The sequence below is a fragment of the Porites lutea genome, chromosome 7, assembly GCF_958299795.1.
Source record: "Porites lutea chromosome 7, jaPorLute2.1, whole genome shotgun sequence".
Classification (NCBI taxonomy): domain Eukaryota; kingdom Metazoa; phylum Cnidaria; class Anthozoa; order Scleractinia; family Poritidae; genus Porites; species Porites lutea.
In genome coordinates, this window is record NC_133207.1 from 7,625,334 (window position 1) to 7,638,266 (window position 12,933).

At 37.6% G+C, this 12,933-nt stretch overlaps 1 long non-coding RNA gene across 1 annotated transcript; it reads left to right on the top strand.

Annotated features, from left to right (window-relative positions):
- The first annotated feature begins 4,151 nt into the window (after positions 1-4,151).
- On the top strand, positions 4,152-7,458 carry LOC140943683 (uncharacterized). The gene is made up of 3 exons (XR_012166624.1): positions 4,152-4,685; positions 5,096-5,211; positions 5,773-7,458. It is a non-coding gene; the product is annotated as an uncharacterized lncRNA (long non-coding RNA).
- Positions 7,459-12,933: the final 5,475 nt, after the last annotated feature.

Below are 12,933 nucleotides of genomic sequence, written 5' to 3' on the forward strand. Positions count from 1 at the left end.
TACGACGACATAGTTTCTGAGAAGTAGTGGATAGCCTTCCATGTTATTAGAGTAAGTCGCAGCGCAGTCGGCCACGGTCTTGTTCAAAAATTTACCTTTGTTTGAAGAAAGCTTCAGTTGCCTAGGTCTAAATGCGTTTGTTAGCTTCCTTGCTGTCAAAACAGACTGAAATTTGATCTTTTTATTGCATTGATAGACACGTGGTGTTGCACCTCTTTGACAAACTGCTATACTCTAAGTAAATTCAAAAAAGGGCTTCTACTTGACAAAATCAATTCCAACTAATTGAATACTGAAGACAGTTTTCAAACAATTTTTTAAGCAATTAAGCAAATTCCTTTCTTATTAAGTTCAGAGCCAAATTATTGTAAATTTGTTCTTTCCTTTTCTGAAGAGGGCTATCTTTCCACGCTATAGTCCAGTCTTTTGTTACAGTTTAGAATCTAACTTAGCTAAGTGTAGGTAATTATGCAAATCGAAAAAAAAAATGTTGACGTGTAAAATAATTTCATTAAATGGTCTGAATTTAGGTTAAAGTTGGAAATCATCTGTATAAAGGCTTGTTAATATTGATGACTCGTAAATGTCAATAAATAAATGATAGTTGTAGGGATATAGCTATTCAAAAACACGTACGTACTCATGTGCGTACTTGAAAAGGGTTAGTTAATAAAAGCAAAACCCAGGGTAACGACATGTTTACAGCAAAACCTTCACATCCTGCTTTAACCCTCATGAGTCTCAAACTAAATCGTACATCAAAGGAAAAGAAACAAACAAAACAAAAGAAAACAAACAAAAAAAATAAAATGTGCTATTAGAAATCGAGAGGAGACGTTGTTACGTCACGTTGCCATGGTAGAAAAACTTTTAGATCACTACAAACCTCGGTCCTGCAAATATGCACTGCACGAAAAAACGGATTTAAACAGGTTTGCAACAGAAGTAAATATGGTGCAAATTTAGCCCTCTAAATTTGACCAAAATTATCATCAGAAGTAATTATGATGCAAACACAGATGTTTATTCTGTTGAAATTGCGTGCAAATACGACGTAAACCTGAAATCTACTTTACATTTGCTTCGTATTTGATACCTCCGCAAATCAACAGATCCGGTGTACATTTACTCCAGATTTGCTCTCTGTGGAAAAATAATGTTTGCTTTCTGAAAAAATCTAAGCAAACATGTTGCAAATCTATATGTATGCATCACTGTTTTCCAACGTTTACCCAAACTACATCCAAAAACTTTCGCGTGCGTTTTACTCATGTAACATGTGCAAATATTTACTTTTGGACAAAATTTGCATTACTTTCAAATAACCAAATTTGCGAGTGTTTTCGGTATACTGATAGTATTCTTTCTGATGAGGGATGAACGTTCGAAACGCAATCTTTTTGAGGTGACAATGTCAACCTAGTTGACTAAACAATTTTCCAATTTCCACTCCGCAACCGACACAGCATCAGTTCACTTTCAAAGGAAAACTAACCACTTAACAAATTTTGACCATGAACTGAGGCATTTCGAAGGCAATAAAAAAGGAAAGAAGGGTAATCTAAAGTGTGTATAATGAACACAAGTCATGGGGTGGATAAAGATCCCCCCTGAAAGCATAAACTTTATTTCCAAAAGAATTTGGAATTAACACTATTTTACATCAGTTCAATTATACCATGTCATAGAAAATACAGTCAATCAGAGTACAGATCGACTAGTTGACGGTTTTTTAAAGAATCGGTTTGAGCAATGTCACCCCCAAATTTTTCCACTAGCGTTTATTAGTCTTGTCTTGTATTTTCTTTAAAAAACGCTGCATTACAATGAAAAAGAGTGACATTGGGTAAGCCATTCAAACAATTTTTCCATCCAAAACGTAGAAAGCATGTCAGCAAGATAGCGAAGTTTTACTAAATTTCAACGAATTGCTAAAAAATAAAGATAAATTCATGTTTATGGTAGCATAAACTGATGTTAATAAACCTGAGAATTATGCCCTATGAAACCACACTTATTGACGTACTAGCAACAGTCATGTCTCTGTTCTTTTGTCACACAAAATTCAACATTTGAATAAGTGTTTGTACTAACACAGGGAGAAATAAGGTGTTTCCGCAATTCGGAAATGCTGCGGAAACCTGATGGTTCAAAATTCCGTTGCGTTTCCGCGCGACGGTTACGACGGGAAACGTGTAAGATGAAAATGGAGGCATTGTTTCGTGTTTCCGCAGCGCTTCCGTTGACTTAAACGTGTCAGCTCGTTTCCATTGCGTTTCCGCAAGCGGTTTTGTTACTGAAATTTGCTGGTTTTCATGATCAATCCCAGGTTTCTCATATAATAAAATTTGTTTTAACTGTACTGATTACGCTTCAGGCAAGATGAGGAATCATTGCATTGACCTAAAATATCCGAAAGAACAGAGATAATCGCCTGCGCTAAACTACACGTCTTAAATACTGGAAAAGTGATAGATGATTCTCTCTGTCTTCCTTTTTCCAGAGATTCAAAGATGTGTTATTAAAATTACTAGCGCTCCAAACATTGACGCGTAATTTGAAACAATTTAGAAACAGCAAAATAAATTTATAACGCTTGCACGCATTTTGCCTCGCTCTGGGGGCGCGAGTCTTACGAGCATGCGTGCCTCGTTTTCACGTTGAATTTTGAATCGCGCGCCCTTTTGAACATTCTTCGCTGTCGTTTCGCTTTCCATTTTGGTGGTTTGTTCATGCAGGGCCGTTTTTTTGTCAAGATGAGCGAGGAGAGTGTGATAGATTGTGGAGATAGACTGCAGGGAGGAATAATACTTCGAAAAACTATTTAAACGAAACGCCAAATCCCATGGAAGCGGTGATGAAGGAGTTCAGTGTTCACTCTTGGCGACTCAAATGCAAACTGAGTGTTTCGACCATCATTGAGAAGAAAGAACGCCTATTTTAAACTGTGGATCCTTGTTGTTTCGTAAGTACATTCTGAATCTTTTTTCAATATATAGAGGCATATTTAAGTCTATGTAATAGCTTTGGGAGCATTTCATCGATGTCGTTCATAAAAATCGTTTCACATGTGAGCTTCATGCGACAGCGAGTTGCTTCCTACAGATCTGACCTTTGTATGTTGCCCGTAGTTTCTTTGATAACATATGCCTGTAAAGCACGTCTTTGTCTGATTTCTTTTACAATAAAGACATAGTTGCTGCTTCACCGAAAAAAGTTTTTCTGTATTCTAATGCACATTGTAATGGCGAAGATGGCAGCCGTAAAATTTGAATCTCGAATGAGGAAACGGAATCACGGAACGGAGTACGGAATCCAATAGCAATGACAGAAAAATATTATATAAAAATTCCTTGACACTGAAATGTACAAAACATTTCCATTCCAATTTCTGAGACTGTAGATGTTTATCACAAGGATAAACCTGTACAAAAATAATATTTAATGTTCATATTAATTTTTTGTGTACAACATGCATTTCCCTACTAGATTCAAACCAACATATGCAATTTGCAGGGACCAATGGGAATTGTATACAACTGAAATAAATGTAGTGCTTATTACGAGACTTGTATTGTTAAAAGGAACCTTTTCTCTTTGTGTACGTGCACAATAACAAGTTTAATATGATGGTGCAGAAAGGTTCTAAAAGTCACAAGATTGTAGAGGGATATCATTTCCTTACACTTCAATTTGTCGTTAAGCTTTGAACACAAGGATAACAGCTTTATTTGCTGACAAAGCAACCTTCATTGACACAAGTAAGACGCCCATCTTTGAGTGGGAAGTCGCAATTCTATTTATCCATCTTTGAGTGGACAAAGTAGTGCTTGTGTCAATGATATTTCAAATGTTGCAAAAGTCACCAGGAGATAAACGAGAAGATTTTTCAGGAATATAATTTCCTTACTCTTCAATTTGTCGATAAGCCTCGAACACAAGGATAACAGCTTTTTTCAATGACAAAGCAACCTTCATTGACACAAGTAAGACACCCATCTTTGAGTGGGAAGTCGCAATTCTATTTATCCATCTTTGAGTGGACAAAGTAGTGTTTGTGTCAGTGATATTTCAAATGTTGCAACAGTCACCAGGAGATATACAAGAAGATTTTTCAGAGATATAATTTCCTTACACTTCAATTTGTTGTTAAGCTTCGAACACAAGGATAAAAGCTTTTTTCAATGACAAAGCAACCTTCATTGACTCAAGTAAGGTGCCCATCTTTAAGTGGGAAGTTGGAATTATTCTATTTATCCTTCTTTGAGTGGACAAAATAGTGCTTGTGTTATGATACTTTCAATTTTTACAAATACCACAAGGAGACCAACTTGACGATTACACAGTTTTTTATATTGTTACACTTTAATTTTGTTTTGTGCCTCAAGCACTTGGATAACGGCTTTATTCGATGATAAAAGCAACCGTCATTTTTTAAATATTTTTCTTTGTAATGCACTACCAGAAAACTGCCTCATTTTAAGCTCTCTAGTTTTTTGAGAACCAGGCTGTTGCAATACATGTAATACATGTATTATTATTTTGATATAAATATTTGACATTTTTTTTGGTCTTTATTTCTTTGAGGTATACTGATGTCGAGAACAAAAACATTGAGGGTATTTTGGTTAATGAAGTGAGGGGAAATTTTGGGTAAAAGAAATGGCCCAAAACAGAGAAAAAAGGTAAGCTGTACACTTTTCTAAGTTTCTTGAATTTGGTACAGTGAAACCCCGCCTTACGGCCACCTCGGTAATACAGTCACCTTGTTATTACAGCCACTTTTTTTTGGCCGCCTGGCAAAAACCACCATACATTTTCTTGTAAACAAACCCTCATTAATACCGTCACCCCATTAATACGGCAAAACTTTTTTGGCCTATTGATGACCATGATAACGGGGTTCCACTGTAGTTTCTTGGTGTTGCCGACAAGTGCAATCCCCTAATGACATAAACACAAAAGATGGAAAAGCCACTAAATAATACCCACACCAAAAACAGGAGCAAACCAACAATACTTTTAGCAACACCAAGAAGCACTCTTAATTCCTTTTCTACAGACCTGCACATTTAACATGCTTTCCTTTTGCTAGGGGCCATTTTCAGTACTGGAGTCAGAGAAGTACCCGTGCAGACGTGGTAAGGCAGTAAAATGGAAAACTTGAAGAAGACAGAGTTCAGACAAGATTCCAATTTGAGAGCTAAAAAGGTAGGTAAAATACATGTACATTATTTTGTTAATGCTTGCAGTGCAAATATTTTTACTGTGTAGTTTAAGTCATCCACTTAGTGATTTATTTAGCCTGTCCTGCAACAGAGCTGTGCTTGGCAGTGCCTGGTGGCCCCTGTTGCATTACTGTTGCTCTTGGGCGACAAGGAAGTCTTAGTTTGTTCAAACACATTCATCCTGGGTACCTGGATCTTTCAGGTTAAGGGCACAAAGCTCTTTCATTTTTTAAGAACACAACACGTTTTGCATGTTTGTCTTATGCATACATAATCAATGATTGTTATAGAATGCACTAGCGCCACATCCTACCCCCTTTGACATTTTTAATGTTAACAGTGCCCTTTCCAGTTATATGCAAGGTTTGATTGTAGTGTAAATTGCTCAGAGTAGAGAGCAAGAACCAAATCTAAAGATTCAAAATAGTTAGGGTGACTATTTTGCCAGACTAAACTGTTGCTGAAGAACAAAGTAAATGTTAATTAAATGTTTATCATAGTAGTCATGCCACTGTGACTAAATAAGTTTTTTTTTGGTGTTCAGAAATTGATGAATCGCACAGACGTGTTGGACAAGGCACAACTTTCTCCAGATGACAAAGCCAAAATAAAGGCTTTATTAGACCTACACAATGCTATCCAATTTATGTCTTTGGAGGAGAGTGAAGACAATGAAGAGAGGGCCAATGATCCACCACCCAGGTACATCAGGCCACTATGCTCAGAGAGGTCAAAGCTAAGAAACATCAATGCTGTTCTTGACGCCTTTTGTGAGGCTTGCATGTCAAAGAGGCAAAGAAAGAACAGCCGGGAAAATAACCAGAGTGGTTGATAAATACTTGTCAGACAGACCAGTACCAAATAACTGCCCTTCATGGGCAGGATGCCAATAATACCAAAGTAACAAATATTGCTACAGTGATCGCTACTATGGCAACTGGGAGTAAAAAGTCCAAAAATGACGGCGTGCGCGTGATGTCCAGTAAAATAATGACCTTTAGCCGAAGCACAAAATGTGATGGCATAGTCGCTTCTACATGAGTATAAAATTCTACTTTTCCCCCGTTTAAAACCTATCCTTTTTCTTTTTCTCTTAATCAAGAACGTATTTGACACTTCTAGTTCATTGAGCAGTAATTCAGTTTTCCCTGCGTTTTACTAACAACGAAACTAAATGAGCGAAAAGCCCTGTAGTGACTTTTGGGTGCCACTTGCATAAAGTTGAAATTTGACGGGCAACAGTAACATACGCTCTTCAGGACTGCAACCACGACCACCATAGTAGAGGTCACTGTAGCAATTTGCTTAAAGTCCCTAATGTATTATTGTGCCTTCAGTCAGGATGATCCTGTGATGATCAACTCTAACTAAATTGCACAATCTTATTGGAAAGGTGATAAGAGTTTTATTCTGAAAGTCAATCTTTACTCGACTGTGTTCATTAAAATTGCTGAAATTACAGGACAGTCAATGGATTATCCTAAAACTATAAAACAGGGAGTGTAAGATAGATGCATTGTGAAAGTGAGTCGCTTGTTAAAAGTGTGCAGTTTGTCATTACTATTCAAACTCAGATGTAGGCAAATTCTCGTAGACTACTTTGTATGCCACAGCCAGGTCCAAGTTGTAGCCATGCACTTGGCGACAATAAGTGAGATACATGTGTAGAGATGTTGGCTTATACATTTGTATATAAAGCCTATGGCTAGTTTTGTTTGCATCACTATCGTCGTTGTAGCATCAGTCTGATACTCCCCAATAATGGCCTCTCATCAGTTTGTATAGGCTTTAACAATAATTTTTGGGGATGATCCACCAAGTACTGGTACTTGCTAATAAGAATTAAGGCAGCAGTTTAGATTTCCTAATGGGATTTTATGCAGTCTTACATGTAACTAAGTAACACTTTTATTTGTAATATTCTTCTTATTAGATTATGTAATAATTTTGCCGTGAACTACTTCTTGGAGTTATTTTGGAATGGAAATGCGCGATACTTATAATAATGTCAAACCTCTTTAATACGGACACCAAAGGGACAGAACCACGTGTCCGCTTTACAGAGGTGTCTGTATTATAGAGGTAGGGAATGCATGATTTTTGGCTTTTCTGGGACCAAACGAACTGTCCGTCGTATAGAAGTGTCCATAAGAAGAGGTTAGACTGTATAATAATTACGTTAATCTAATCATTTGTCTTTTGAATAAAATAATATGTGCATAGTGCTGAACATACAGTCCCGGTTTGGTATCTTTGCTCCATTATGAAGTAATCGATTTGGGACAACGTACAGTAAAAGGGGGAGTAAATGGTAACCTTAACGACAGAGAAAATTGGTTTAAATGAACGTTTAGTTTCTGCTAGTTTCAAGGGAAACGCTAACTTTGAAAAATTTTATCCCCATTGAGAAAATCGACTTAAACGTATATTTCTACATTTCTTTGTGACAACAAGGATTCGCGGCAAATACTCTCGTGCACGACGTATTTTGTACTGGATGTGTGAAGAAGAAGTAAATTCAGTATTTTGCTTCCCGTGCAAATTAATGATGAGCAAGAAATTTGATTGGATCAAACACGATCAAAGCGAAGCAAAAATCGTATTTGCCATCCCTGTAAATTCATCCTTTCAGGCATTAAATTTACGCTTTTTCCTAGCATTTACTGCCGCTGTAAAGTTGTCAAATGTGGATTTTTTGTCACATTTGCCACTCGGCGCAAATGCGTAGTGAACGATATTTTTCACCATCTTTGCTTCAAATGTAATTACTGTGCAAATACAACGTTTGCGTAGTATTTGCTACTTGGTAAATATAAAGTGTTGACCGCCTTTGCTTTACTTACAAATGTGATGCAAAAATGGGGTTTGCATTGCGTGTAAATATAATCAAAACGACGTGCAGCGGAATGTTTGCTACAATTGTAAATTCATGTTTCGGTGCAGCAGATTTATCTATTTACCACATTTTTAGTTCATGTTAAATCTGATGCAAATGTGCAGTTTTTCTTCTCATTTGCTTTGGACTGTAAAGATTGAGTAAATGCGGTATTTACCATCTTTGCTTCGCGTGCAAATATTATCCAACTATGGAATTTGCCTCGGGGCAAATATATTATAAGCAAATTTGATCAAATGTGGTATTTACTTCATATTTGCATTGATTTTGCAGTTGTTGTAAATCCATTTTTTCGTGCAGTGATGGCAGGAAAAAAATATATATATGTGTGTGAATTTTGGGGGCATGATTGCACTCATGATCAGGAACAGAACGGCAGCCCATCGGCTTTTTGTCAGTCGTTGGAAAATGAAAATGACCGTCAGGCTGTATCAAGAAAGGTTGTCGAGATTCAGAAATTTTGCTTCCATGGTAACGTGGCGTTTCTCCTTTCTCTAAGGAAGGGCACAATAAGAGTAGGAAACTAGAGGAAAGTGACAACGTGTACTGAGATTTAAATTTCCCGTGCAACATGGGCTGCCGACCAACTTAAAATTGATTCCGCTTAGCAGTTTGGTTTAATCAGAAAGTCAAAAAATTCCAAAGGCGTATTTGGTAGATGATGCTCCGTATAATGGGCTCCGTCCACAGGGGGATAATTTTGACATCCATTCATTATAAAGAGGGCATGTCTGTTTTGTCCTCTTATCCATGACTCCTTCCATCCTTTCTTCCTTGTAACAAACGGTCCGCCTTATGAGAGGAACCTAATATCACTAAGTTTACAAGGCATCTATCAAAAAGGGTCATGTAGCAGCTCTCCTAACCATAAAAGCCAATTAGTTCGATACCCTAACCGTGAAACAATGGGAAATAATGAAAAACAATGATAAGTTATTGTTTTTTTAACCAATGAGGAAACACCTTACGAGCAGCTCCCACATCACTGATCAAAAAAGTAGATCGCTGGATAATCTCCTCTGCATGGCGAATGAATGATGTCTCGTTGAAGTAATATCATCAGGATATTTATTTGAAGAAAGAGCTAAATCGACGACAAAAACTTAATGAAAACTCGAACTTATAAACAAACGGCATGCCTACCAGAAATACCCAGCGAACTCAAGTAAGCCGTGTTAGTAAACCTATTTAAGAAAACAACATCAGCCTTAGATCAATGCCAATCAAGAATAGGGTACTTAAAACATAGCCTAAGCTCCGATCTACCTTTACAGCTTCATTGACTAACTTTTAATCTAAATACCAGCCGCATTAAAAGTCTATATATATATATATATATATATATATATATATATATATATATATATATATATATATATATATATATATATACTGAAAGCAGTACTGTCAGTTGCTAACAGTAGAAGGGGCCGACTTGTTGCCCCTCACACTACCAAAACAAGACAAACAAGGTAGCAACAGTATTCGCCGAGTGTACTTTTAAGCTCACCTCTCAGAAACACCCTTCAGTCGACAAATCAAACTATTCTAGCTCCACAAAGTAAAGCAACCAGTAGAATTTTAAAACTGAAAACTCGCAAAACTTCGCTAGGCTTGAGGGAGGGAGGGTGGCCTATAAAACGTTGGGGATGGGGGGGAGGGATTGTGTAACTGTGGAGGGTAGATTTTAAAACTTGCTCTAATACTAGAAGCTAACGAGTATTCAATCCTTTTGGTTGAAGTAAATTTGAAGTCATTCCACTCACTTTAAAAAGGAAGGGATGGGATCTGGTGTTGCAAGTCAAGTCAATTTTTATTTAAACTCAAACAGAATAATAATTAAGGTAATTCCGTTGAAATTGTTCCACTATCAAACATTTTTTTTGAAACTTGGCATAATCAATATTCATGATAAAAACATTAAAAAAATGAAATAAAAAGATGGGGTCACCGTGCTTGTTTATGCGTCAGCAGGCTCTTAAGCTGGGGTATTTTTATAGGTTGAGCGTTAAAAATTCGAATCACCTTCTTACAGAATTGACTTTTTGTTACTTGAAACACACAAAATTTTATCTTGAACATAACGCTTCTTTTATTTAAATAGACAGTATTGCTTCATTTAGTTCGTTTTTGATTGCCTGGTGGTGGGGATATTGCACTTTTTCGGACAGTCCCGCGGTTAGCTTGAAGTCTTTGCCTTGACCCAGTACACCAAATACGGAACTATTTTAGAAAAGAAAAAATCTTGTCTAACTCTCAAACTTTTTTTCTTCTTCAAACATGTTCTTTATTAGACTGTTCTTAACAAATGCCTGGGGAAAAAATTGGCGGTCACTGTGCTTGTTTCCTGACAAACTGCTGTGAAAGATGGACATGGTTTTGAGATCGCGGTCAGGATGGATAATTTGCTCGGCGGAGACTGGGGCGAGATACAAAATAGCGCCCATCGTGTTCGAAGTATGCACTCGAGATCAAGCTTGTTTTCGGTTGTTTTTATGTGTTTGATATCGGCAACACAGAAACTCAAACTTGAAAAGAGTGCAGCAAATACCAAGGAATGAGGTATGTCAAGATTTGATGATATTTTTGAGTTATGACTCTTTATTTTGGACTATTTTGTAGCGCCAGCGTTCTCTTTAATTCCAGTGAGCGCAATAATGCTTGACAAAGAAACTTGAAGAAAAGCCTGTTGATTCCTGTTCTTCCTATGTTCACCTGTTTGGTTTCTATGCAAAGCAAAATGTGAATTCAGCAGCAAACTTCGTGTTTACATCAAAGATTGGTCTAACCCGTGTGGTTCTGGTGCTACTGTGGGTCTTATTTGTTTCAGAAATATTCGTCTCTCCAATCTCGGAGTTTGAACAAAATATGTACAGTAGCAATCCCAGGCCAAATACTAGCTCGTCAATGCAGTTGAAGAGCCGTAAAGTTGTTCCACAGGCTTCACAGCCCCCATCATCAGCCAGGACGTTTTAATAATTCCACAACTCGACGACCGCGAAGTGAAAAACCACTGCAAACTTTGGGATCACGGACATTTGTTTCATTTTCTTGTTTTTCGATAGCAAACCAGGAAGCTGTCAGCCGATCTGCGGCATTAGCTCTGCAAAAGCGGCCCTTGTTTGTTCTTTTCGCGCTAGTGGGAAGAACCGTCGCCGTCTTGGATGTCGCAGTATTATGCGCAGTAGAGGGTGCGCAGTGCAAACCAAGGGAATAAACATAATACAAATTAATGCTTTAAAACATAAAATTGAGAATTGGGTTGCTTAAATTGTTAAGAATGGGCTGCACAAGTCTCGTTTTCATCCCATTTGACGTTCGTAATTATTGTCAAAAGGAAATGGGTGTGATAGTAAATGACTGCACGCTAATATGAAGGGGTATTTGCTTAACTTCCATTTGTAATTGTGAAGGGTGTCCGTAGTAACACCACAGGGAGCCCACACAATCTGTTTGTGTAGCCGATTGTTATTTTATAGTAAATGAGTAAATGTACTGGATTTTACCGTTTGCTTCACCTATAGCGATATATCGCTAACTATGTATATAAATCAATGATAAATAAACGTTGAATTACCTTGCCTGTGGTGTATAGTCGTCCTTTTGCCTCAAAAGCGGTTTTTTGGGCGATTTTGTATGATGAGTTGTCATATCATAAAGTCACGCAACAGGACTGGTATGCTAATCGTCTTAATGTAATTAATTCTCGCGAAAAGCTTATGACAATTTACAGTAGATTTATTTCCTCTAGCGTAGCTCGATTTTTGATCATTTTGTTAGTCCGGCTAAGTTTTATGTTATCCCTAAGATACACAAAAACCCTATGGTGGGGAGACCTATTGCCGCTTCCCATTCGTTTATTACTAGGCCTATTAGTACTTTTGTTGATGAGCTTATTAAGCCTAAAGTACACATGCCTACGGTACTTAGGGACTCAGGTGAGCTGATTCAACTGCTGGAAAATACGGTCTTGCCCGATGGAGATTGTTTCCTTGTCACTGCGGATGTCGTATCGCTTTATCCGAACGTTGACACTAAGAATGCGCTTATAGCCCTTGACCTGCTCCTTCGTGAAGCAGGGGCTCCGGAGACCCCACTTTTGATTCAGCTCGCCCGGCTTGTTTTTGAAAACAATTATTTATCTTCGGAATTTTGTCCGGATATTTTTCATCAAAAGTTTGGGATTGCTATGGGCACTCCTTTTTCTGTCACAGTGGCAAACGCGTTTATGTATCATCACGAAAAGGATATTGTAGATCATTATTCCCAATATCTTATCCTATACAAGCGTTTCATTGATGACATTTTTTATTTGCTATTTGGTGCGGGCCTAAGGACACCCCGCTAGAATTTTTGGGCGCTCTCAACAGCAAAGATCAACGTATTCAGCTTACTCATTGTATTAGCGAGCTTAGCATTTCTTTTCTTGATCTATTTCTCTATAGAGATGGGTCTTCAAGCGTGCTGCAGTTTTCCACTTTTCAGAAGCCCCTTAACAAATACCTATATATACCCTTCGTGTCGTTTCATCCTTCTAGCAATAAGAAAGCCTTTATTAAAGGGGAATTAATGAGGTATGCTAGAAACAGTTCTTCCTTTAAATCTTTTTCGGAGACTAGGGATAGATTCTGGAAGCGGCTACGGTTGAGAGGGTATCCGTTTGCATTTTTGCTACCACTATTTCGCGAAATACGATACAGCGACAGAAAGAAGTGGCTTTTGCAGAAAGCTAAGAATAGGTCTCAGCGGGCTACTGTTTTCAAGACTACTTTTAATTGCAGTCACGCACGTATTAGGAATGTAATCAAC